Consider the following 22,539-nt stretch of genomic DNA (forward strand, 5'->3'; position numbering starts at 1 on the left):
TTTTAGGTAAACGGAACATTTAAAATAATTGAAAGCATTCTCCATGTTAGCCCTTTCAGCGGAGTGTGGACCGTGAGTCTGTGTCAGGGCAGCCCTGAGGCCCTTCTGTCTAGGGCAAGCTGCCCCTCACAGCAGGACGTGGCGTCACCAGCAGGAACCCCACTCGCCTGATCGTCTGCAACCGCGAGGCCAGGCTGACCCTCCTGGACGTGGTAAAAGTGGATGTACCTGAGGGACGTCAAGAAGTGGAATCCACAGGAGCTGGAGACAGAGGGGTGGGAGGGTGAGGGCTGGAGACCGGGCAGGGCCGACCCCTGCGTTCTGGCTCAGACAGCACAGGAGATGGCGCGCGGCTTCCTGAGATGGCGCGCAGCTTCCCGCCCGCTTGACCTATTGGAGAGACAGGTGATGTCTCTCGTGTCCTGCAGCCTGTCTGACTGCCCCCCAACCTAGTGCTTCTGCAGGGAAGCATTCTGGGGGTGCAAGCCATACCCTGAGTCTTGTGGTTCCTGGTGGCAGCTTTTTGGATCTGAGATGTGGTGCAGAGAGAAGGGCTTTGGAGGGGAGGTGACTTGTCCTAACAACATTGGGTTGTCGGAAGAGTCACGACACATGTTAGCATAGAAAACACAGAACAATTCGGGGCCCCCCTGGTGGCGCAAGGGGTTAAGCACCGCACTATGGAGCAATCCGAAGCCTCTGCAGCAGCAGACCCCTCCTGTCTCCCCCTGCTCCCCTCAGCAGTGGATTTCAGTAGATCCGCCTGTTCTGCTCCCCACTCTGTCTCTGGTGAATCCCCTCACCCGCCCCCACACCTCTGGCCTGCACCCCAGCTCTTGTATGCATAAACAAATACATCTTTTTTTAAAAAAGAAAAAAACATAGAACAAATGTGTCACGACTTTCCCAACAACCCGGTAGTTACAGTTCTCAGCCTCCCGAATTTGAAGTGCTTCTGGGATATAAAAATGGATGTGACTGGAAAAAAGTTGACTATTTGTGTCTCTATTTGTCTGAGGGCTCATTCATATCTTGTCATGGGAAAGATAAGGCCAGACAGAGAACATGAGAGCAGAGTGTCTGTCTTCCCCGAGTCAGCATCCTGCCCCGCGGCGAGCAGCCTGCCTGTCCCTCTCCCTGCGGGACCCACATCCTCAGCCTGATTCTCGGGTGAAGACTTTGCTCAGCGCCTTCCCCTGTGGGGTGTGGGGCCGTGTGCCTTATGTCACGACGCCCCGTGGATAGTTTTCTAGCCGGGACAATGAGGGGAGCGCGCCGGGCTGCCCAGTGTGGAGCTGAGCCAGGACATCGCCTGCGGCCTGAAGGTCTTGGGGAACAGCTGATGAACCCCCACAGGGCCGCACGCACCCTGACTCCTGCATCCCAGTGACTGGCCCCTCGCTTCTGTCAGTACTGGGTAACCAGCTGCTGGGGCTCAGGCTCTGGGGAGAGGCCTCCTGTGGGCCCCCGCGTGAGCAAAGGGCTTCCCTCCGCCTCTCCAAGTGCTGCTGCCTGCCTGACGGAAGTCTGTGGGAACAAGATGCTGGGTCAGTCACTTCCCTCTGCTCTCACTTCCCTCATCTGCAAGATGAGTGCAGTAGCAGTCACTGCGGCCTCGAGGTCTCACAGGCTGTTTGTAGAGGGTTTTGAACAACGTCTGCATGTGATACAATATTATGGTTTTTGAAATAAAAATAAGGAGACGTCCCAGCTGGCTCTCACTGAGCGCTGGCTGTGGCCTCAGAGGACGGGCTTGCTGCCTTCTCAAGGCCGCAGGCCCATCAGGAGGCCAATAGGGACCCCTCGTGGCGCCGGCCTCCAGGCAGTGGGGGCCTCCCAGCTTCTGCCGTGACTGGGTGTCTTGAACTAGTTCCTTGGAGGCGAAGTGCTCTAAGAATTCATCATTTCAGCAAAAAGAAGAAATACATATTCCTATACAGTGGTCATGAAGATCTTTTAGCACATTGACACTCTTTCATTTAGATAGTTATTTCATAATAAATCAAATTAGGGCCCCAGGTCTGCAAATGCCAACAGCAGTGGCTGAGAGGCCCTGACCATCCATTCCAGGAATTTGGTTGCTGATTTGTGAATATTTTAGACAGAGGGAAAATTTCTCCTTTGAGCATTTTTGGGAATATTGCATTTGTAGAAGTTATCCTACGCCTCTGAATAGGTGTCTAGTAGGTGGGTGATAAACTTCCTGTAGCAATTACCATCCAAGTTTAAAACAAACCAAAAATAGATCACTATTTTGGAAAATTGGGGTAATATGATATTAAGGAGAAAGGTACAGATCATGGTTTACATGGAAATATAATATTTCTTTTATTATGTATGTTTGTGTGCTGGCATTTTCCTAGAAATTTGGGATATGTAAATTATATACACAGTCCACGTGGAAAAATAACACCCCTCTTTCTTCATTTTTTTTTATGTAATACAAGAACCGGGGTACAGGCCAGATGCATGGGAGGGTGAGAGGATTCACCAGAGACAGAGCGGGGAACAGAACAGGCAGACTGACGAAGTACACTGCTGAGGGGAGCAGCGGGCACGGCAGGAGAGGTCTGCTGCGCCATGTGGGACCCTCACCGCCTGGCCGGTATCAAACTGGCGCTGCAGAGGCTGCGGACAGCTTCACAGCGCTGCACTCAACTGCCTGGGCCACCAGGGGAGGCCCTCTTTCTTCATATTATTTATTTATGTTATACTTAATGCTTCCCTAGGATAAATGTCAAGGTATAGTATTATTTTGTTAATAATTTTAAAGCTTTTTGTAAATATTCTTAAGTGCCCCAGAAGAACTGTACCAGTTTATCCTAACCAGCATCTGGCCCTGAAACTATACGAATCTGCCTTTTCTATATGCTGCCCGTATCCTTGCGACTCACTAAGACATTTTGGTAGGTGGTAAAATGGATTTTATTCTCTGTACTTTAAAATTATCAGGATGGTTGACTACTTCATATACATTCAGTTATAGTAACATTTATATTACGTTTCTGTGCTGATATTTTCTAGTAAATTATGTAATTGTATTTCTAGATGACATAAGTCATATATAAATATTTGCACACACAGATATTGTTATAATGTTTGACAATTTATATTTTCTTTCACATTTCCATTCTTTTTATACATATATAAAACTTCAATTATCATGAATTTTATTGCTTCTTTACCAGTTTCTCAACGTGCTTGTGTGACAAACAGCAGCTTCACTCTTCTTTACCTTTCACCTTTGACATCTAACGCATTAATTTCAGTGAACTCTATTTTATATAAAATGTAAGGCAGGGCTCTTATTTTATCTGTCATGAAATAATGCTGCAAATACCTTAAAAATACTTATTAAATCATTCCCGTCTCTTCTGATCATTCGAAAGACAACAGTGTGATTACAGTTTTTAGTTGTTTTTTTAAAGATTTATTTATCTATGCACAAAAGAGCTGGGGTGCAGGCCAGAGGTGTAGGGGCTGAGAGGATTGACCAGAGACAGAGTGGGGAGCAGAACAGGTGGAGCCACTGAAACACACTGCTGAGGGGAGCAGCAGGGAGACGGGAGAGGTCTGCTGTGCCCTGTGGGTTGCTCCCAAGTGGCCAGGAATCGAACCCGTGCTTCAGAGGCTGCGGATTGCTTCATAGTGCGGTGATTAATCCCTTGCATTACCAGGGAGGCCCCTACTGTTTTTAGAACCCTCCTCCCCAAAACTGAGTAAAAGAACAAAGATAGACCTGGCAGGAGAGGAGCAGCGTGGGCACTGCCAATGCGGCTTTTCTCCTGGCACCGGCACCCACCCAGTCCTCTGCGGTTTCCCTTCCTCATCCTGGTGTCATCACAGAGTCCCGGTCTCTAATGGAGGAAAGATCTCTCATTTCCCCTGCTGTCTCCATCTCTTCCTGACTGTGCCTCCCTGTCCGGCCCCTCTCAGCCCGCTTCAGCGTTCCATGGCCCGAGGAGAGCAGACCCCGCACCTTGCACAGCAGCGTGCCCTGAAGCTACAGCTTTACGATTTTCACCTTAGCTGCTTGTTAGGGTGAACGAGGTCTGCTTAATGCCGAGTCTCACTTTTAGGGAACGTTCTTTTTAGGAGACACAGTTGGCAGGCTTGAGGCGAAGGGAAGCTGAGTCCTGGAAAGAGGAGCAAGGGGCCTGCTCTCAGGGAGAGGCTGACGGCCCGAGCTGGCTCCGGCACTCCGGGGAGGCCTGCGGGTTAGCAGGAGAGGCGAGATGTGCCCTCAAGAACAAAAAATCGCAGATGCAATTTTAAGGTGATTAGCTCGCGATGTAAGTCAGACCTCTGCACCCTCACGCCTGCCAATATTCAGATAAATCTGCCCTGTTCGCACAGGAGGCTTGTGTGTGTGTGTGTTTCCATGGGAAGGAGGAGGCGGGGATCGCTGGGCCAAGCGCCAGCCCAGAGGAAACCCGTAGGCCAGGTGAGCCAGGGGCATCCCGCCCTGCGGGCACCCACAGAGAAGGGGTCCCTTGGCTGGCTGGAGGGAAAATGGGCAGAGCTGACATTTGGGTCACAGTAAGCAGAAAAAGCAACAGACTTCAGGCAGTGAAATAGAAGGCCGTGATCTGCGGTCTCCCTTAGACTTCATAGAAATACAGACTTTCGTGTCTTCCCGTGGCCTAGGGGCTGCGTCTCTGCGCTGTCTCCGCTGCAGCCTGGGCTCCAGCCCCGGCCAGGGAGCTGCTCACAGGACGCGGCAGACCCCTTCTGTCTCCCCGCTGCTCCCCTCAGCAGTGGATTTCAGTGGATCTGCCTGTTCTGCTCCCCGCCCTGTCTCTGGTGAGTCCTCTCACTCCTGCACCTCTGGCCTGCACCCCAGTTCTTCTGTGTAGAAAAAAAATACAGACGTTCTTCTAAAGGATTCAGTGCAGGAAGTTGTCACATGGGCTGTTCCTGAGCGGAGCCTTTGAGAACGGGGCACACGGGTTTGTAGCTCTTCACCCCATAAGGGCGAGTCCCTTGGGGAGCTGACAGTATAAAGGGCAACCGAGTTTGGGTATTTGAAGTAATTCCTGACAGTATTTTTTCCCTAAACCCAGCAGATAGAAAGCCAGTTGAATTGTAAATGAAATCTGAAGACACCTTTTCACAATTGCCTGCATGTTAATGGTGATAATGGTATTACTATTTTCGAGAGCAGAACATTCAAATTTCTGAGAGTCAAAAAGGAAAAGCACATTTTAATTATTCATAAGCTTCATTTATTTATATTGTCAGGGCGCACATATTTTCCTCCACAAATCTGTTATTTTAAACGGTTTTTTGTTATATCAATATTTTCAGTAAAAAATCAAGAAACATATTTTTTTTTCCAAAAAAATGTGAGATGATCTTATCCAAAAATATTACCCACATCTGCCTCCCGGAACGACTTCGTGTGCTTTCGCCTCTTCTCTGGCACAAGGAGGAGACTCCGGGGGGATCGGGACAGCCTGGGGGTCCCTGTCCAGGCTGGGCGGGTTCCTGTGTCACCCCAGCCCCTCTGCTCCTCTTTGTTGTGCTCCAACCGCACCTCAACCGAACTAATGCATTTTGCAAAAGGCTCTTTTCTTTCTAGGCGGACCATGGCACTGCCTCTCCTGTCCTGGCGCCTGCGGCTGCCCAAATCCACCCTGAGCCCTGAGCAAAGTGACGCGCGCTACTGAGTGAGAAGCTCAGAGCTGCGGGAGGCTCAGGTTGAGGAGGATAAGATCAAAGTGGTTTCTTTTAAGACTTCCGAGGTGGCCTGGGAAGCAGATATATTTATAATCCTTAGCTTAATTGCGATGATCGCGGGACCTCTGAGCCTGCAGCGCCAAGCGGGAGTCAGTGATCTCTTAGTTTCTCTGGGTGAGCAGACCCAGAGAGTTTAAGACCGTATTTGACAGTGAGAATTATAAATGTGAATTGATGGGGTGCACGTGATGGTGGTGATACTGACGGTGATGACATTTACTCTGAGGTACGAGGTGGTACAATTCCCATTCTCCATTTCAGGGGTGAGTAGGGGACACCACAGAGTTTAAATAGCTCTAAGTCCCTGACTTTAAAGAAGAGTGTCGGGGCCTCCCTGGTGGTGCAAGGGGTTAAGTCTCAGCACGATCAAGCTGTCAGCAGCCACAGTGCTGGAGAGCTCGATCCCTGGTCAGGGAGCTGACCCACGCGGTGCAGCAGACCTCTCCTGTCTCCCCGCTGCTCCCCCCAGCAGTGTATTTCAGTAGATCTGCCTGTTCTGCTCCCCACTCTGCCTCTGGTGAATCCCTTCACACACACACACCCCCTGCCCCGCATCTCTGGCCTGTGCCCCAATTCTTGTATGCATAAATAAATAAATCTTAAAAAAAAATAAAATAAAAAGGAGTGCCAAGGCTCCCGCTAACTCAGTGCAAAGCCTGAGGGGGACATGGAGGGCTGGGTGGGAATGAGCATCGGGTAAGACCCATGGCTGAAGCCAGAGAGAATTTCACCAGCATCAAGGTTCCTGGATGATGCTATAAAATATTAATAAACCCCAAACAGCGGTGGGCAGCTTTAACAGGAGTCTCCCCACCCAGGAAGCCGAGGGAATTCAAGGAAGTGGGAGCAGAGACGAAGCAGGAACTAGCAAAGTTTGTGCAGGGGAAACCATCTGCAGGTTTTATTTTATTTTAATTTATTTGCATAACAGTATTTCAAAAATTCTTTATGATTAAATTTTTGCCATTCTTCAGATGCTTTCTCCCAACCCTTCCCGTGCAAAGATGGGCAAAGTGGATTAGGCAAATCAGTCCCACAGTGCCAGAGAGTAGAATACAGCAGTGTGATAAAAACGAGTAATTAGGAAGCCGTTTCTTCAACGTTTGCCTCTTTCCTGTGCCGGGGCCAGGAAGAACGCTCACGGCCTGCGGGAGGAGGCGCGACTCCCTCCACGCCGATCTGGAAAACACAAGTGTTTCAGCTCATGCGAGGATTCAAAGGCCTGCGGTCAGACGGCAGGAGCAGTGAATTCGGTCTCATTAAGGCCTAATTAATTGTGCACCCTTGAAAGCACGGAGGCCCCTGGCGTGTGGGCCTTGACACGCGCCGGAGGGGACGAGAGAGGCGGGCGGCGAGACAGCGCCCCGAGGCCGAGGCAGGGGCGAAGCCAGAGCGCGTCTCGAGAAAACTTGGGACTGGGGTGAAGGTGATGTGCGCAGGTTACCGGGGCCCGGGGTCCTCCTGGCCGCGGCTCGGGGGTGGCCCCACCAGGGGCAGCAGGAGCGCAGTGGCCCCGACCCTCCCGCCGGCTCCTGCCCGGGGCGGCGGCCGCAGCCAGAGCAGGCCCGGGCCGAGGGGCTCGCGAGCCGCCTGGGCAGGACGCAGGCCCGGCCTCCGCGCGCCCCTCCCCGCGCCCGACGGCGGCCCTGACGTCTCCTCGGCTGGGGCCGCGGGCGCCGGGCACGGGGGACGCGAGGGGCCGCTGCAGGCGGGGTGGCCAAGGACAGGCCGACCTGGGGGCCAGCGGGCGCGGGGAGGGCGCTCCGGGGCGCCGCCCGCGGGCTCTGCGCGCACAGGCCGCACCTCTGGGCGCGCGGCGGCCGCTGCTCCCTGAAGCTCCGATGTGTTCGCCGGGCCTGCGCGCCTGAGCCGCCCTCCAGCTCGGCCCGCGGCGCGGAGTCCACGAGTGGACGGTGTCCTCGGTGTCCTCGGCATCCTCGGCATCCCCAAGCCTCACGAGTCTTCCCAGAGGGGAGGCGCCAAGAGGCTCTCGCCCCGGCCTCCTCCCGCCGTCCTGGACGAAGATTCAGCTTCAAGTCATTTCAATATCGAAAATCTTAATATAAAAAATCTTAATAAGATTTTATAATTCTTTACAAAATGAAGTGGGATAGATAATCTCATTTTGTCTCAAAATAGCTCTTTGCCGCAGGAAGACCCTGGCTGGGGTTTCCATTGCACTAATCAATCAATCAATCAATCAATCAATCATTCAACAAAAGCCTCACTTTCTATGTTGGTGACTCAGTGTCTCCAGGTCATCTCAGCCCGTCCCCCTGCTTCGGCCCCAGCCTTGCCCCAGCCCGCAGGCCCAGCCCTCAGGCCCAGCACTGCGCCGGACTCTTCCTGCCCCTTAAAATCAGCGCTGAGGGGTTTGTTCCCCTGCCGGAGCTCCCCAGCCTCCCTTGTCACCTGGTCGGGTGCCCTGACATCTCCCGCGAACACTCCCACCGGCCCCGGCGCCTTCACCCCGGAGGACATCCTGTGTCTGACTCTGCCAGCGGGACCCCGGCTCTCCTGGCTCCGGGGGCTGCGTGGTTTCTCACCTGCCCCGCAGTAGAATCCACGCTCTAACCTGCTGTCCAGGGCCCCCGCGTGCTCAGACTCACACTGCCAACCTTCGCTGTGGATGACTGCCCAGGAATGCCGGTCCCGCTCCTATTAGAAGTAATAACATGTTTTAGGCTTCAAGGTTATCCGGAGGCTTCTCAGAAAAGCATCGCAAAGATACTGTATCCGTCAGCAGGGGCTGCGTAATGAAATACCCACGGACTCTGTGGTTTAAGCAACAGAAATTTATTTCTCATAGTCCTGGACGTTGCAAGTCCAGATCAAGATGGGGGGGCTGGTTTGTTCTGGGGCCTGTCCCTTTGGCTGACAGGATGACGGCCCCCATGTGCCCGTGAGCTTGGTCCGTGTGCACGCTGTTGGTGTCTCCCCCCTAATTGTAAGGACACCCGTCCCAGCAGAAGAGGACTCACCTTGACCTGGTACAACCTTGGTCACCTCTTCGGAGACCCAGCTCCAAACACAGTCACCACGGGGTTCAAATGTCGGTGTCGGAATTTTAGGGGCCCACAATTCAAGGACCTCTGTGGTTATATTAAGTGGACTCTCATCCTAACAAACACTATTACTCCTGTCAATTTATGAGAAGGTTCTTCTTTGAAGGTGACACAGCTATGTCTGTATCTTGTCAAGCTTTGAACTTGGGTCTTCCTGATCTCACTTGATACCAACCCACACATTATCAACACTGACCGCTCAGTATGCGCAGGAGCAGCTTTCAGACGCTGTCTCGGCTGCGCTGAGCCTGTGGGCCCGCTGCCCAGCTCGCCCCTTCACTTCCAGATGTTCAAATCCTGCAAACTCAGAGCCGGGCAAGGACCTGCCTGACCCCTTCACCCCAAAACATTGTCTGTCCTCTGAGTCTGTTCTCTTTTCCAAAAGTCGGCAGGTTTCTCTCCTCTGTGAAATGCAGAGAAGCAGAACAAAGAATCAGACAACACAGAACCAAAACAATCCCTAGAAGTGTGACTGTAAAACTGAGGCTGCCTGAGCGTGTGGGGTGAGGAGAAGGGCCCCGTGGACGGTGGGGGACTCTGGGGCCATGGCGCTGGGGGTGGCGTGGAGACGCCTGCAGGGGTGAGCCTGGACTTCTGAATCATAGGCAGTGCTGCAACCAGCGCTATCATAATATATATAAATATACACCAATACAACATTTCATTATTATTCTTAAAAAAATACATCTTTCATTCCAGGGGAGAAGTCCTAATTAACAAATATATTTCATATATTTAGGCAAATAAAAAGTCAGATTTATTGAGATAAACTTTGCCAACACTGAAATGTTTCCTCTTCGGTGTACAGTTCTGTGGGCTCCAAAAAGACGCGTGAGGCCGTGTGACCCACACAAGCAGAGACAGCCATCCCCTCGCCGCGAGATCCCTCTGTCCCGCGGCCCACAGCTCCTCGAAGCCAAGTTCCCAAGACACCTGACTTGTCTCCCGGCACTTCAGGCTGTTCTCTACGTAGAGTCACGCCGTGCGGAGGGTCTGAGTCTGGCTTCATTTCCCCCTTTTAGCCTCCAGCCGCTCTTCTTTGCTGCTGTCAGTGGTGCTCCGATCCCATGCCACTCATCAGTTGGGGACGTTTGTGTTATTACTTCTAATTTTTTGTGCCTATCAGTAGAGACACTATAAATACCCATGTACAGGTCCATGTGTGACAGCATCTTCTCACCTCCCTTGGTATCCGGGAGAGTCTGTGTTCATCTTCAAAAGACACTGTCCAAGTCTTTTCCAAATTGAGCATCAAAGCTTGCACTTCCACCAGCAACACCTGAGAATTACCCCATAGCATCGTCAATGCTCGTTACCATTCTTTGTGACCTCGAATAGCCTAGTAATAGCTCGTTAAGAATTTCACTTTTATTAAACAAGGTACAGCTTTTAAATTGCACATTTTATGAACGTCGATATTTAGTCAATTTCTATTGCTCCTGCTATTTAATTGATTTTATTACCAGTTTTAAAGCTTTCATTTTGAATATTGAATGACAGAAACCTTGCAAAAATAATATATACCTCATTCAATTTCCTTTAATGCTAACATCTCAAATAACCTGACTGCAATTATCAGAACAAGAAAATTAACACTGACACAATACATCTTTGTAACTAAAGACCTTATTTGAATTTCACCAGTTTTTCTACTAATGCCCTTTACCTGCTGCATGATTCTATCCAGGGTCCCTTGTTGCGTTTGCTTGGTACTTCCCCTTAATTTGCAGGATTCTTTTCTTGTCTTTCATGGCACAGACACTTTTAAAGGCCATTGGTCATTTACTTTTGTCTCTTGACTTCAGGATTTGTTTGATGTCGTTTCCCCAGTGATTGCACTGAGACTACAGTCCAATGCTAGGGAAAACGCTGAAAGTGATCATTATCCTTCTTTTTGCACTTTAAAAACTATCTTGGAGGCTCACAGAGTATCATTTGTTTTTCCCTAATGATCTGTGAATTGTGTTTTTACGTCTAAAGACAATCATTTCTCCATGGAATTGTTGTTGTGACTTTGCTGAAATTAATTCATGATTTGCTCAGGTCACACCTGGACTCTCACAGGCACCAGGCACCAGGCCCATCCGGAGCAGCACTCACTGCTGCAGCTTGATGATTCACCTTGAAATCAGGGAGTACGGGTTCTCCAATTTTGTTCTTCTTTTAAATTATTTTCCTATTTCATTTTCATTTTTATATGCAGCATGGAGGTCAATTTGGGGAGACTGGCATTTGTTGTGCTACTTTCATTGAGGTGTTGTTGCTTCACAGCACTTCACTTCATGGACAGGATTTGGAGATCATCCTAACGCCATCTTCCAATCCATGAACTTAGTACGTCTCTGCATTTAAGCCTTCTTAGAGTTACCTCAATTTTTTGTAGTATTTTCCACTTACAGATCTTTCTCATATCTTATTAGATTTAAGATTAAGTATCTAATGATTTTTGTGCTATTATAGATGCTGCTTTTAACTTTAGCTTCTAATGTTCATGGCTAATAGATAGAAACCCAAAAGTATTTGGTCTCACACTCTATGATATTCTTCAACTAAATTATAATTTATAAATTCTGTTAGTTTTTTTGATGGTTCTTTCATTATTTTTACATAGTTACTTTAAAAATAAAGAATTCTCTCTCTCTCTCTCTCTCTTTCCTGTCCTTACTGCACTGATCTCAGGACAAAGTGACTGTGAAGGGGAGAAGGGAAACCTGTTGTCCTCTGACCCAGGGGACAGTCGGGCTTCTGCCTAGGCTGCTCTGGGCTCTGGGTGTTCACGTGGGTCCACACCCCGGCAGGTGCAGGCCTCTTAACTTCTAGTTTGCTCGGATTTTTAAAAAAGATGTATTTATTTATGCATACAAGAACTGGGGTACAGGCCAGAGGTGTGGGGGGTGAGAGGATTCCCCAGAGACAGAGTAGGGAGCAGAACAGGTGGATCCACTGAAATACCCTGCTGAGGGGGCAGCGGGGAGACAAAATCTGCCCAGAGATTTTGTTACAAATGGACATTGCAGTTTGTCAGTGCACATACGGCCAGGTTTCCCGCGCTCTGGGCAGCTGATACAGTGAACCACATCGGCTATTTGGCACAAGTGAAGCAGATTGTGCCACCTCAGAACAAAGCCCATCCCATCACGAAACATCACAAGTTTCATATCCCGGTAGATTTTATCAGCTGCTATTCTGTGGAAACGTTTGGCGTCTCTGTCAGAGAAGGATCTGGAGTGCAGACTTCTTGTGCTCTTGCCTGCGTTTGGCGCCAGGATGTTCTGACTCCTGACACGCTGGGACGTGTCTGCTCCTCTCCCATTTTCTGGGGAGTTGATTTTAGAATCCTTATATTCCCCAGCTCACTGGCCAGCTTTGCTCCTGTTGTCCCCTAAGCTCTTGTTCGTCCCCAGGCTCCTCTACTCCCCACCTGTCCCAGCCTCTCTGTCCTGCTTGTTATCTAGTGCCCAGGAAGTGGGTGGAAGGCAGGGGCTCCCCCGATGCCCTGATGACTCACACGCAGGATACCCACCAGGCCACAGAGGGCAGGTCAGCCTCTCTCAGGGGTTGTTCCTCCTTCTCAGGCACCGGGGGTGCCTGTCCTGCAGCACAGTCACCCCTTCCTCCACACCTGTCTGCCCAGCCTCCATCCACCTCCCCCGCTTTCTGGGGAGTACCTGTTGGGTGCATACAGAAGACCCTGAGAGGGGACCCCATGCCAGACGCCCCACGGGTCCCACACACTCCTGTGAGCTCACTGCAGGGTACAGCATGCTGCGTCCCTTCAATATTCCCATGTTGGCATCCGAACCCCAGGGCAGCAGCGCTGAGAGGCGAGTCTTGGGAAGGGAAGAGGTCATAAGGGGGGAGACTCACTGGGGGTGCGAGTGCCTAACCAGAGAGCCCCCGGCGAGCCCCCTCGCCCCTCCGCCAGGCGCCGGCACAGCTGGGCAGCCTTGTCTCCTCCCCTACCAGCCGCGCCTCCGGTCCAGCCAGGCCACCTGTGGGAGGGAGCAGCCTGCCAAGCCTTGGATCAGAGAGAGGAGCCGCGGCCCGGCCGAGGGTCACCTGCGCGCGGCCTCCAGGCCCCCTCTCAGGAAGGCAAAGCCCTTGAGATTTCCCAGTTCTTGAGATTTCCCAGAAAATCATCACCCATCAGCGGAGCTCACGAAGGCTCCAGCTTCGTAAAGTCTTACAGGTCTTAATTTTAGCATCTCCTTTAATAGCTTTCTTCTTGGAATTCATCTTTTTATCCCAGATAAGCTCTTCCCACGTCTGACTCGATGGTGGGAAAGTGTGTTTCCTTTTCATAGTGATTGTGTTGTCATTTAAATCAGCGGGAGGGAAGCAGGGTTTTCTCTGCGGTCAGCGTTCCCCTGCGTGGTGGGGGGGGGGTAGGAAAGGGGTGGCTGCTTATGAAGGGGTGATCACCCACTCCCGTGCAGCCTGCGAGCCCCTGCTCTTGATCACCCCATTGCCGCTCACACTCTGGAGCAGAGACGGGCGGGCGGGCAGCAGAGGGATTAACTGTAATTGCTAACTCCTTCCGAGTCCATTGAGCAGAGCTCCAGGCCCGGCTTCGCCCGGCGGGAGCTGCTGGCAGGCAGCGGCCTGTTACTCCCGGGCGGGGACAAGCCATGTGGGAGCAACAGGAGCAGCTCATGGAGAAAAATTACCATTTTATATTTATTATTTTGGCTAGCTTAAGCGCCGAAGGAATAGACTCTCGAATGCATTAAAGAGCAATTCCCTCACAATCTGACGGTGCCGCTCGGTAAACTGGTTTTAGGGACCATCTCGTGGACCTTTAAAGGCACAGGCCACCCCGTTTCCAAAGTTATTTTAGTGGTTTGTCAAAATGATCTAAACGACACAGTCTCTTCAGATGAGAGAAATATGGGACATCCTGGGATGAAATTGGTATTCGTGGGGAAAAAAAGGCCCAGGATTTTCTCACCCACATTTGCCATCGCTGCTCAGGCACGATTCCCGGCCCTGTCTTTGATATGATGCTAATCTTGTAGTTTAGCGCAGCTTAGCTGCATCATCAGATAATAGGGTTTTCACAGAGCCGGGCTGGGAAGACAGCAGAAGCACTTATCCTTGGCAGAGTCGGGGCCGGGGGGAGTGTCTTCCACGGACCGGCTGCCAGGTGGGCTGGAGGAGCACGGAGGAGCACAGAGCAGCTGCCGAGGGAGGGAGAGATGGCTCCCAGCTCCTCCCTCCTGGCGCCCCAGGATTCCTTTCAGGAGAAATGAAGTAGAGAATTTGCATTTTGATATTTCCTCTGTTCAGCTGGACACATAGCACGGAGCCACGGGGGGTGTCTGACCAAAACGACACATTTCTAAAAAGATGAACTAAGGCCCCAGGGCAGTGTGTCCTGTGTCAGCTGCAGGAGCCCCTGGCGGCTGCTCACGGGTTTTATTTCCCAATCCACAGGGACTACGGCCCCAGAAATGTACCACAGCCACCATCCTATTTTTATCAATGGAATTCCTTTCCCCAGTGAGCTGATTGTGTCATGGACGTCATAAGGAGGAGGTAAGCCAAAGTGGGGGTTTTCTCATCATTTTTTTTAAACCTTAGATCTGTGGCCTTCAAAAGATGTACTCACATGCATATATTCACAAGAGAGCAGAATTCATGTGGGCTTGACGGCCTGCGTTACAGATTAATTCTTCGCTCTTACTTAGAATAAACGGTCTGAATTTTTAATGTTGCTCATTAATCCCTCACTCCTCTCAGGTGCTGCCGGGTTGTTGTATACGAGCATCTTTGCTGGGCCTTAAAAGTGACTTCTGCGTGATGCTAGGTCCAAAAGTGTATATTCAAGCCGGACAAGCAAAGGCTGCCATGCTTGTTTTGCTGGAATGTGGCTTTCTATGTGAAGGTGGTCAAAGTGGTCCCGGTTTTGGGGGCCAGTTTGGAAACAAAACACATCTGAGGATTCTACTGTCAACTTCTTCAAAGTTGGGCCTTGTTTATCTTTGTATTTTAAGTGTTGAACATCGTAACTAGCACATAATTAGAGCTCAAGAGTGTTTGCTAAATAAATGAATTAGTGGATGTGGGGTAAATGGTTGAAGAAAAAACCTTTAATTTGATTGTGTGACGGCCCGAGGAGAGCCGAACGTGGAGGAGTTTAATTATCAGAATCACTGGGGACATTCATTCGGGAGGTGCAGACACTTGCAGGAGAGACGCTGTTATCTTCTCCTGCTGAACGGGCTTGAAATCCTGCATTAAGGGGTTTTAGTCACCTGACATAGACACTTCATGGAAAGGAGACACCTGAGAATGTCTGTAATGGTACGTTAGGTTTTTTGCACACAAATCTCGACTTTTTACATTTAAAAGCAGAGACACTCCCAGCGCGGGTCCCTCCAGCGGGCGGGGCCCCCGGCGGCGGTGCTGGGCCGCAGCCACCCGGCCTGTCTCCTCGTGTCCCCTGTTCACGCCGACGGCTGGCAAGGCCACGTCCTCTCACGGCAGGGAGAGCCCCAACCACCGCGTGACGGCGCCCGGAGGCCGGGACTCCAGCTGGCGTCAGCCGGACCGGCTTTGGCCGCCAGGGGAGCCCCGAGCAGCGCCTGCGCTCCGCCGCCCCATCTCGGCCCGGGGTGAGGCTCGCGTGCCCTGGGGTGGGCCCCGCGCACCAGGGGGCCAGGGCGCGGCTCTCCGCGGGCTGCGGGGCGTCGGCCTCGCCCGTGACGCCATCCGCCCAGCTGACGTCACAGCTCCCGCCCTGCCCCGTAGCGGCTGAAAGCCGGGTCGAGTGTCGGCCGGCTGCCGGGCTCCTGTCCCCCTAGACCCCGGCGACGCGCGGAGAGCACGGCTCGGACCTCGCTAGAGGCCGGGGGTCCTGTGTCGGGTCTGCCTGCTGGACGCGCGCGTCCCGTCTCCACCCGCCGTCCGGGAGGGTCCCGTCTCCACCCGCGGTCGGCTGGGGCTGGCCGGGCCGGCTGCCCCCGGGCCCCGCCGGGCGGAGGAGCCGGTGGCTGAGCAGACGGGCCCTCGAGGGGCCGGCGTGGCTCTGCCCGTCTGGGGCGTCCGCCGGGACCCGGGGAGTCCCAGCTCCGGCGACCGAGGAGAGAAGCCGGGTGCGCGCCAGGCCCGGGGGAAGCCGCTCCGGCCCCGCGTCCTCGGGCGCTCGCTCCGCGCGGCCCGCGGCCCCTCCCCGCGTGGCCGCTGTTCGGTCCCCAGAGCCTGGCCTGTGCTGTCTGCGCACTCGGCGCGTCCTGTGGCTCCGGCACACACGAGCCGGTCACGCGGACCTGCCCCTCGTCGGTCACCGCTGCCCGGAACGCGACCGTCCCCTGTGGTCCTTGGGCGGGAGCTCCCGCCGGGCGGCTGGGCAGCGTCCACCGCGTGCAGGCGGCCTCGGCCCAGCCCTGATCTCCAGAAAGCAGAAAGGAAACGAGGAATTAGGTTTTCAGCATCACAAATGGGCCTCCCCGGTGGCGCAGCGGTTGAGCGCTGGGCTGCGAAGCTGCCCGTGGCCTCTGCGGCGCCGGTTCGATCCCCGGCTGCTCCCCGGCCACGGGAGGAGGGTCCCGCATGGCGCGCAGACCCCTCCTGCCGCCCGCTGCTCCCCTCAGCAGTGTCCTTCGGCCCTTCTGCCTGCTCTGCTCCCCGCTCTGGCTCTGGTGAATCCTCTCACCCCCTGCGCCTCTGACCTGTACCCCAGCTCTTGTGTGCATGAACAAATAAAAAATAAATCTTTAAAAAAAAAAAACCCTGCCCTTCCACACTGTAAAAGCATACAGCAATTCCACAATTTGTAGTATCTGAAATATTTAATAATTGCATAAAAACGGTGACAACAGGGAGAAAAGCACCATCACCATGGGGCAGAATCTCCTCAGGTGATGAGACACTAGCAACTGAAATTGCTTGTATAACTTTGGTTTTTAAGAGAGTCTTCAGCTCCCCGCAGCCACCCAGCAGGTGCCCGGGGTCCTGAGCCTTTTCTGAAACACCATCTCAGCTCAGGTGCAGGCCAGCCCCCTGAGGACACCCCACAGCTCTTAATTAGCTCCTGGGATTGTTCTTTCAAGAAGAACATTGTTTGAGGAGTAGCGATCGCTGGCTATTTGGGCTCCCTCGTTCGCTCCCGTGTTTCTCCTGGGCCCAGGAGCGTGGACAGTTGGTCTGGAGACGGGCAGTGGTGGGCTCTGGCTGAGAGCCCTGGCCCAGCCGGCCCTGAGCGGCCAGGGCTGGAGAAAGGGACGGGGATTGGGGCCACGGTGGGCACCTGCTCCTCCCCACCCCCGGCTCTTCCTGAAGCGATTTCAAGACATTTATTGTTGACCCAGTTCTTTTCTTGGTTCCAAATATCATTTTACAGGAACAGCTCTGAAAAGTTTCTTCTCTGTAGCTGAAGATTTCGGATGAAAGATAAATCTGGAAACGCTTGAGAAAAGGTGACAGCAGTGACCCTTTTCTGTCAAACACTGAGGTGAAACCCTGCCTGAGACAGATCCAGTGTTTCTGATTTGTTCTTTTCTCCACTGGAATTTTCTCTTCCTCACCTAATGCCCTCCATCCCGTGCTTCCCAGGGACATTCATACTTTCACGGCCGTGCCATGACTTCACAACCTGGCCGAGGCATTGCTGACTCAAGATGCTGATATGCTGTAGCCTCAACCTATTTCCCGATTCATTGAATTTTTTTTTCTTCAAATCCCCTTCCTTTGGTCCTGTTACTGCAGCCAATATTTTGAATCATTATTCCAGTTGTCGTCTAAAGGATTCTTTAAGAGTTGATGTGTCACTCTACTAATTTTTAAATAAACACATCAGGGTGGCTACACAGGGCATAAACAAAAATTATAGACATAGGAGAGTATATTTACTCTAAAATTTCCAGGGTTTCAACCAGTTGTTGGATATAATATTTATGAAAGATTTGTTCTTTTTTGTTTCTTTTATTTTTTTCTTAAGATTTATTTATTTATGCATACAAGAACTGGGGTACAGGCCAGAGGTATGAGGGAGTTAGAGGATTCCCCAGAGACAGAGTGGGGAGCAGAACAGGCGGATTCACTGAAATCCACTGCTGAGGGGAGCAGCAGGGAGACAGGAGAGGTCTGCTGCGCCCTGTGGGTAGCTCCTTGCCCAGGGATCGAACTTGGTGCTGCAGTGGTTGCAGATAGCTTCATAGTGCTGAGATTTAACCCCTTTGCACCACCAGAGAGGCCCTCTCTTATTTTTAAATTTTACATTCATCAATTTAATCTTTCTAGATATAAGTCACTTTGCTAATTTCTGTCACATCATTTAGAGACACTTAAGCCCTTTCAGAGAATGGACACAGCGTGACATTCCATCTAAGTGTGAAGACCGATCAGCCGGCCTGCCAATGCCGGTGATTTTATTTGTACAATAGATACCTTTTCAGATAGTTCCACAAGCAAGTAATCAAATGCCGTCAAATACTTTTATTACAGTATAATTCACACAATTTACATATCACCACTTGAAGCATGCGAGTCAATATTTTTAGTACGTTCACAGATTTGTGCCGCTGTCACCTCTACAAATTTTAGACTCTCTGCTTCAGCCCCCAAGGTCCTGGACCTGTTAGCTCCCCACCTCCCTCCCAGCCACCCAGCCTTCGGCAAACACTGATGTGCTTTTGCTCTCTGTACCTTTGCTTATTCTGGATTTTTCTTACACAGGCTGGATGTGGTGGTTCTCAACTCATCAGTTTCACTGAGCACGTGTTCCTTTCTGTTGCCTGTGACACCCCTGTGTTGACAGGCGCACTTTGTTCATCCACTCAGCAGTGGGAGGACGCGTGGCTGCGTGGGGGCTTCCGCGCCGGGTGGTGGGCGCCGGGCTGCTCCGGGAGGCCACAGCCACTGCTCCGTGGCCGGATGTCGCTTCATTCCAGTTTTGGGGGAGCGTCAAGACTATTCCCCAAAGAGGCTGCACCACTTTGTTTCCCCACAGAATAAATATATTCTAGTTTTCCAACTCCTCGCCAAGACTTCTTTCTTAGCAAATGCGTTTTTTGATGCTGGTTCTCCCCCGGGCACAAGCAGGCGTGTCAGTGCCGTTTGGATTTGCAGTTCCTGGGAGCTAATGAGCATGTTTTCATTTGTCTGCTCCCCAGTTGTAGGTATTTGTGATTCTTACACGCAAATAATTGTTCAGTTGTTCAATTAGTGCTACCTTTATTTTTGTTGCATTTTTCTCTCTTCTATTTGTCCTTCCAGTTAACACACAGCGTCTGTGACTCCTATTCCAATATCGCACCGTCTGTTCTGAGACGGATGTGCATTCTTGACTGGCATCTAAGATTTCCTCTTCATGTCTTTTTTGGGTGTTTTATTATATATTGATTTATTGTTATTATTTAAATTATATATATTTTTGGAGATAAGCTTGTCTTATAACACTGCGTGATTTAGGGATGGCGGCTCAAGCCTCTTCAGGTATATGTAATCACACCTGACCCACCATTATACCCCCAGAGCCCTCCACGCGGCCATGAGGCCCCTGCTCCTCTTTGCTGACTTCCTTCCCTCTCCCCAGTTGGCGGTCCCAGTATGACAGCTATGTTTTTCAAAATGGGCTGTCGACAGTTTTCACTGATTCCATTCCTTTCAATGCTCTACCCCAAGATTTGGGATAGAACCCATTAGATAGTGCCATTGCAAATAATTGAGCCAGCTCAGGCCTGGCCTGGCCCAGTCACCTGCACGAATCGTGGCCCCGGTGGCCCAAGCAACCAGGCTGAAGTCGCAACTGTGTCCTAGATGCTCCTGAAAAGTTCTTCTGGAAGAAGGCGAGCTCATGGATTAATTTAACCCACTAACATTTATTATTAGAATGTTTGAAATGCAGTCTTCTAAAATCATTGAACCTAGCCCCACCCCCCCCCAGGTGGTGCAGAGGGTTAAGCGCTATGTTGTGAAGCTGTCCAGAGCCTCTACAGCAAAAGTTCAATTCCTGGCTGGCCAGGGAGATACCCACATGGCACAGCAGACCTCTCCTGCCTCGCCCGCTGCTCCCCTCAGCAGTGTCTTCGGTCTGTCTGCCTGTTCTGCTCCCTGCTCTGTCTCTGGTGAATTCCCTCATCCCCACACACCTCTGGCCTGTACCCCAGTTCTCGTATAAATAAAAATAAATCTTGAAAAGAAAAAAATCATCAAACCTAGTCTCTGTTTTTAGATAGGAGAACTGAATGCCCACAGGAGTCCAGCTGGTGGAGAAAGTGCTGCACGGACACAGGGGGGATCTGGGTGCAGGACCAGCCTGTTGAACATGAGCACCTGCTTGCTGGCTGTGTGCAAACTGGACAGACAAGGGGCAGGGGCTGGGACCTGCCTGCACAGCTCACCGGAGGTTTGGACAGGACATGGGCCAGGAACAGCGCCGCTGCCTATGCTTCACTGTCCTTGGGGTCATAAGGTCCAATTGAAGGTCGCACTCCCCAAGACCGAGAATCTGGAGCAGAACCTTCCAGCTCAACTCAAATGCTGCTCCCTTGTGGTCTTGCCTCCCTAGGTCACTACTGAAAAATAAACCTTTTAATTCAGCTATGTCAGTCTCACTATCTCAGCGATCATAAGCGTGTATGTTCTCAATCACGCCTTTCTCCTGTCCTGTTGTGACAAGTTTGTACGTGCTTAAAGACAGACATTTCTGTTCCATTCATCTGGGTTCAAATGCTAACCTTGATGCCCAATGACTTTGGCTGAGTTTTTAATCTTTTTAAACTTCAAGGCCCTCATCATTAAACTGGGGATATAAACACGGATCTCACTTGCCTGATGGATCTGAGAATGGGTGAAGAATTAATAAGAAGTCTGACAACTCTTGCCTTCAGCTCATCCTAACTGATACCTGGGATACTGGTTCAATATTAACTTGAGGACGGATGTCATCTATTAAATCAATCACTGTATCAACCCAGCAATAAGCTTGTAAACATAAACTGACAGGAATAAATTGGTCAAAATGAATACAAAATCTCAGAGGAGAATACTCCTTTTTTCAAATTTTCTTTGAAGTAACAACAAGATTTAGATGCATTCTGATTGACATTATTGCTCATGCTATAGTATATTGCCACTGCTTCTCTGCATAATATAGACACCGAAAAAGGAACTAATCAATAATTCATATTGACCTATCAACCTATCTACTCATCTATCTTCCTGTCACCCATCTATAGAAGGGATGTTACTATGGTTCCCTGAAATTTTTGCATTGCACACACACACACATGCACATACCACATTTATACACTTTTTTTTTGCTAAGTAAAATGATGCAGAATTTTTGTTAAGTCTTCCTTGATTAGTGGTTTTGCAATGACTGACTAGATTTCTAAAGAAAGCATCAAAGTAATTTTTGGTTTCTTTTGCAGTACAGATAGTTAAAAGAGTAGATTCATTAACTGCATAGGATGTTTTTGTCTTTTGTAATAATATAATTCAAACAGCAAGAAATATAAACAATCTCCATTCTCCATAACAGCACTTAATTATTTTATTATTTGTTTTTGACTTTTCTAGTTGATAAATTATTCTTATAAATAAATAGCTGTTCTGATTATTGACACAGATCATGCTTTATTTTGTTCTTATTTATTTGCTTGAGTTCAATATCATAGTTTATTACTTACTACTTTTAAGGTGTTTAAAATGCTAAGTTTAAAATAGAAAATGTTACAAAATACAAAGTAGAAAAATACCCCAAATTATAATTTTATGAGCAAGAAATACATATATAAGCATGTTGGTGGTTATTCACCTGTTTTTTTCTACATAAATAGGTAAAAAGTAAGATTTATTAGATTTATGTACCCAAATAACAAGTGGGATCAAACACTGCCTATTCCCTTACCATTTGCCAATATTCTGACAATATTTCTGACTATATAGAAATAGCCTTCAACAGGACAGAACTACAGCACCTCTAGTCCAAATCAGTATGACTTCCTGTTTTGTAAATAAAGTTTTTTTTTTAAGATTTATTTATGCATACATGCAAGAGCTGGGGTACAGGCCAGAGGTGCCGGGGGTAAGAGGACTCACCAGAAAAAGAGTGGGTAGCAGAACAGGCAGACTGACGAAATACACTGCTGAGGGGAGCAGCGGGGAGACAGGAGAGGTCTGCCGCGCCATGTGGGTTGCTCCCTGGCCGGTCCAGGATCGAACTTGTGCTGCAGTGGCTGCGGATTTCCTCATAGTGTGGTGCTTAACCCCTTGCGCCACCAGGGAGGCCCTGTAAATAAAGTTTTATTGGTACAAATCATGCCTGTTGTTCACATGATTTTTTTTCATGCTAGGACACAAGACTTGAATAATTACAACAAAAACCAAATAACATGCAAAACCTAAAATGCCTCTTCTCTGCACTCTCACAGAAAATGTTTGCCACACTTGACATAAATGTGTGCTAATTTTTAGTTATTCTCATTATATTGGAAATTATGCCATTATTTCGATCAAGTGCTGGTGAGCACCATGGCCCACTTAACTCTGTGGTCTTTTGTAGCCTCTCCTTTAAGTTAAGGGTCTGAAAGTGAGGCTGACATAGCTGAATTAAAATGTTTATTTTTATTAGTGACTTCTAATGTATGTTTCAAATTATAATCCATAGCATTTTTGCTCCCAATTGCTGTGTAGTGTCCTTTCTTCCAGTGTCTGACTGGATGTTATTTTTACAAAATTGTTACCTGCAATATCAGTCTAAATGTCATTAATTATTATACGTCAACAATCA

The 22,539-nt window shown here is 50.1% G+C and overlaps 1 long non-coding RNA gene across 1 annotated transcript; it reads right to left on the reverse strand.

Moving 5' to 3' along the window:
- Positions 1-7,728: 7,728 nt before the first annotated feature.
- Positions 7,729-22,036, reverse strand: LOC129146352 (uncharacterized). The gene is made up of 3 exons (XR_008552923.1): positions 21,849-22,036; positions 8,286-8,397; positions 7,729-7,753 (listed from the first exon to the last, which is right to left on the reverse strand). It is a non-coding gene; the product is annotated as an uncharacterized LOC129146352 (long non-coding RNA).
- Between the last annotated feature and the right edge of the window lie 503 nt (positions 22,037-22,539).

Source organism: Talpa occidentalis, unplaced genomic scaffold (assembly GCF_014898055.3).
Source record: "Talpa occidentalis isolate TD23 unplaced genomic scaffold, MPIMG_talOcc4v2.1 talOcc4.2, whole genome shotgun sequence".
Lineage (NCBI taxonomy): Eukaryota > Metazoa > Chordata > Mammalia > Eulipotyphla > Talpidae > Talpa > Talpa occidentalis.